At 33.0% G+C, this 5,216-nt stretch overlaps 1 long non-coding RNA gene across 1 annotated transcript; it reads right to left on the bottom strand.

Moving 5' to 3' along the window:
* Positions 4,172-4,655, bottom strand: LOC110265568. Its single transcript, XR_002351726.1, has 2 exons — positions 4,593-4,655; positions 4,172-4,363 (listed from the first exon to the last, which is right to left on the bottom strand). It is a non-coding gene; the product is annotated as an uncharacterized LOC110265568 (long non-coding RNA).

Here is a 5,216-nt window from a genome sequence, read left to right as displayed (position 1 = left end):
GAGCTGCCGACCTTTTTAAGGGAGGGAGCCTCAAAGTATCATATATAGAGAATGATATTATGCTAACATATGCTCCTAAGTCATACATGCAATTAGAAAATATTACACCTCCAATGGTACAATTAACCATGCATGGACCTGGATCACTACATTTTTCAAGTATACCTCCCATTAAAGCAGATATAAAACTACCTAATGGAATAGTTTCTAACTCATTAATTTTATCCTTATGAATGCATAAATTATTCAGAAACTTTGCGTATTTAGGTACCTGCTGAATGACATCAAAAAGGGGAACAGTTACCTCAACCTTTTTGAATATTTCTATCATTTTGGGATCAAGTTCTATCTACTTTCTGGATTTCTTTGCCAGGTGTGAAAATAGGATAGAGATGGTGTCCTATATAGCTTCAGCTTCATTTGGTTCTCTATTCCTTGGTTGAACTGCTTCTTCTTCAACTATGTCTTGTACCTTAACTTCTTCTTTAGCATATTCCATTTCAGCATCCTCTACTTCTATCATATCCTCAGCTGGGGCGTGTACTATTGGGCTTGGCTCCTCCTGATTTCTCTCTGGCAGTATGGTTCTGGACCTCAAGGTGATGGCATTGATGCCACCTTTAGGATTAGGTAGGGGTTGAAAAGGAATTCCACTAGAGCTTAAAGGTTGGTTAGTGGAATTAGGTAATGAATCTATCCCGTAGGCGAGAGCTTGTAAAGTTGCATTCAGACCATTCAAAGTAGAGTTTGGCTGTGTCTGCATGTCTTGTTGTCCTTGTGCAAGAGAACGAAGCATCTCGTCATTTGATGAGGAATTAGGATAGGTGATCTGAGGAACTTGTTGTTGGTTATGCTGGGATCCTTGAGATTGTTTTAGGTGAGGTGCTCTGTAAGGCTGGTTCTGATTCTACTGCCTGTTGTTGTTATTCCACCTTTGGTTTCTATTATTATCTCTGCCTCCTCTGTTATCTCTCCACCCCTGGTTGGAGTTGTCCAGCCATCCCTGGTTATAGTTTCCACCTTGGTTGTAATTGCCGCCTTGTTGATTGTATCCTTGATTCGGGCGATCATAGAAGTTATGAGTGGCTGCCACAGTGTTATCTTCTTATTGGAGCTGCAGACATTCATCAGTATAATGACTATAATGACTAAAGATTGATGGTTTTAGAGGTTATAGTAAACTCTCGTTGCAAGTATAGTTACTAAACCAAGCAATCAACCTTTCTTACAAAAGTTTTGGTTGTCACAAGTAACAAACCCCTTTAAAATTGATAACCGAAGTATTTAAACCTCGGGTCGTCTTCTCAAGGAATTGCAGGGAAGTATGTTCTTATTATTGGTTGAGTCTTGTAAATTGGGGGTTTTGAATGTAAGGAACCATTATGTTAAATGATAAGAAAAATAAAATAGTAATAATAAAATAAACTCTTGGCAAGGTATAAGAACTGGAAGTCCTATCCTTATCAATTGTGATGAGAATTGGATTTTAATCCCACTTTGTTAACCTCTAACTATGAAGGTAAATCAAGTGGACTAATTAGCTTGATCCTCAGGTCCTAGTCAATTCCTATGGAAAGACTAGTGTTATTGGAGCAATTCCCAATTTCAACCACTGCTTTATTTGACAACTTAAGCGTTACCAATTACTTAACCAAAGCCAAAAGGAAGAAAATATCTAAATTAAATTAAAAGCATCAATATAAATAAAACAAAGCAATCTTAAATCTGAAATACCTCAAATAATATTAATTAAGAAAATCATAACATGAATGTAGCATAAGCTAAATTGAAAAGATAAATAATATTTAAAAGTATATAATAAAAGTAGAAAATAAATAAGAGGAACATTGAACCTGAGAAGAAGTTGAAATTCTAAATCCTAATATAAATCCTAATCATAATCCTAAGAGAGAGGAGAGAACCTCTCTCTCTAAAAACTACATCTAATCCTAAAAATTATGAATTGTGAGCTTGTGATCATGAATTAATAGATTTCCCCACTTTATAGCCTCTAATCTGTGTTTTCTGGGCCACAAACTGGGTCAGAAATAGCCCAGAATTCGCTTGTTGCGAATTCAAACACGTTGATTTTTTGTCACTGCGATGCGGCTGCGTGGAGCACGCGTTCGCGTCACCTAGCGTCAGAGCAACTATGGCAAATTATATATCAAATCGAAGCCCCGGACGTTAGGGAGGCAAATGTAAAACCATGCAAATAGTATGAATAAGTGGTTAAAGAGTTGATAAAAACCACTCAATTGAGCACAAGATAAAGCATGAAATAGTGGTTTATCAACCTCCCCACACTTAAACATTAGCATGTCCTCATGCTAAGCTCAAGAGAAGCTATAAAGAAGTGAAGAAGAATGATAGAATGTATGAAATGCAACCTACCTATATGAATGCAACTACATGCAAAATGTTTCTACCTACTTGGTTTAAAAGTAAATAAATACTTCAAGAAGAAATATGAACTGGATTTCACTAATTCAAATCATGAAAATGAAGTACAAATAGACTTGCAAGAAGAAAATAGCTCATGAAAGCAGGGAACAAGGAATTTGAGCATCGAACCCTCACTGGTAGTGTATACACTCTAATCACTAAAGTGATTAGGTTCGATTCTCTCAATTCTCTACTAACCTTGCTTTCTAAGGCTTGCTCTTCATCTAACAATCAACATAAATTTAATGCACAGATACACATATCAAGAGGTCTTTTAAGGGTTGTAATGGGGTTAGGGTCAAGGTAGGATTGTATTTGGCCAAGTGGACTAAAATCTGAATCTTCAATTAACTTAAACTTTCCACCTAACTTTAGACAATCCATGTAATCATAATACCACATCTAACAATCCATTAACCATGTTTTCCACGTATTCATGCATTCTAAAGTACATATGCATTGCTTTCACCACTTATTTTGGGGCATTTTGTCCCCTTTTTGCTTAATTGCTCTCTTTTTTTTTCTTTTCTTTTTCTCACTTCTTTTTTTTATTTTATATTTATATATTTATATATTTTTTTTTCTTAAAGGTAATTTGGTAATAAAAAATAAAATTGGTAAAAAGGACAATTTTAAAACAAATTGAAATCTTGGGGACCATTTTGGAGCGAAAAAAGGCCGGGGATGAATTAAATTTTCAGCCTCTATGTTGGGAACAAAAATCATACTTATTCCTTTTATTTATTTTCATTGTCCTCTTCTTGAATCCAGACATATTAGTTTCTTAAAATAATATCTTAATAGATGCAAAATAAATTTTCCTAACCACTTTTAACATTAAACTTAGAGTTTGGCCAAATCTCTAGATTCGGACGTATAAGTGAGAAGAGGGTGAAATATATTGTGAAGTGAAAGGTGGGTAGAGAAAAAGAGAAGATAAACGTGTAATTAAGTGAATGTGGAATGTGTGAAGTGTGTGGATGCATGCTTGCATGTGAAGTATGACATCAGAGATAAAAAAGAGTGATATTGAGAAGGGTGACATGCATGCATGTAGATTGATCTTTGAGAAGATAAATAATGATAGTAGTCATAAAACAAAAATTTTTGAAAACTAGTTTTGAAAATTAGAATCAATAAATAAAGCTATGAGTAGATAGCAGAATTCACTATAAGAAATTACCGAAATAGTGACCGATTTAGCAACTGATTCTAGTGGTCGCTAAAACCTTGGTCACTAATTAGAAAATAGTGACCAACTTCGGTCGCTAACTATTAGCGACCGATTTTAGCGATCGATTTTTGAACAAGGCCACCATACTAGTACCAAGCTATATTGGTCGCTAAATCGGTCGCTAATAAAATCGGTCTCTAAATAGCGACCACTTTTTTTGTCGCTAAATTGGTCGCTAAGAGAATCAGTCGCTAAATAGCGACCAACTTTTCGGTTGCTAAATCGGTCGCTGATAAAATCGGTCGCTAAATCGATTGCTGATATCTGATTTGAAAATCTAAAATCAGTAGCTAAATCGGTCACTGTTACTGATTTCCTAATTATAGATTTTTTCTAATTTCACATATACCACTATAAATAATTATATTTCAACAAAATATAAAAGAATCAAATATAGATCAATTTTTTAAATAAATACCAAAAATATTCACAATATTTATATCAAAATATAAAAATTAAAAGAGACAAAATTTATAAATATATTAAATTTATGATTTACAATCCAAATGTACATCGATGATTTTATAGCCAATGATGCTAAATGTATGCAAAAATCAAGCGAAAAAAATTTTTCATTACATAAAGTAGAAAAAACAAAAAACCCTTAAAAAAACTAAAACTTCTTTGATTGAGTTGACTTCTCTTTCTTAGGGATCAATGGCTCATATTTTGTATCAATTAAAACTGCAAAAGTTATTAACATAATTAGAACTCAAAACACAATTTATAAATAAACAAATTACCACTATAGTGTATTAGCATATGAATATAATATAAGTTGATGCTCTATACTAGAAACTGTTCATGACTTCATGTTATCATGTTAAACCCAAATTATATTGCACCGTTTACTATTCATTACTTTACAAAGATAAAACAATTATTAAAAATGTATAAGATTATTGAAACTTACGTTCTCCACCTGAATTAGCCTTAATTGCTTCTTGCTTGGCGTTTTCCATATTTCCAAATCTAAGATGAAAGATTATCATGTGTTCATAACACGGAGCGAAAGAAAAAGAAAGTAATCTTTAAAGATCTATTTTATGCTTAAATTTTATTTCAATAATATAAATATAATATATAGATCAGATCTAAATACCTTTAGACGCTTTAGTAAAAATCACTTTCTCCTTCGATGGTACGAAGGCGCTATGCGTATCCACACTGAGACCAACCTTTGCTGTCAACTCCTTGACCAATGGATATCTGATCTAAATTAAGAAATCTCTTGCAACTCTTTGCACGCCATAAAATTCTTCTCCAAGAATCAGGCTCACATACGTTTATGTGTGTAGAGGTAACGGAATAAAACTCTTGTTATTCTCATTTGTCTATTCCTTCACTCTTGGCATACATATATATAGTATGAGATTTGTTACTAATTTTAAATTTGAATCTCAATTCAAATTTAAATAATATCTTAAAATTCTAAATCTAAATCTTTTAAATTTATGAATCATATCATAACTCAATTTGAAACAGAATCAGTTAGGATCTCATCCAAATTTAGAATTCAAATTTAGAAATAGAATAA

Source organism: Arachis ipaensis, chromosome B08, assembly GCF_000816755.2.
Source record: "Arachis ipaensis cultivar K30076 chromosome B08, Araip1.1, whole genome shotgun sequence".
NCBI classification, from domain to species: Eukaryota; Viridiplantae; Streptophyta; class Magnoliopsida; order Fabales; family Fabaceae; genus Arachis; species Arachis ipaensis.
This window is presented reverse-complemented; position numbering and strand designations above follow the sequence as displayed.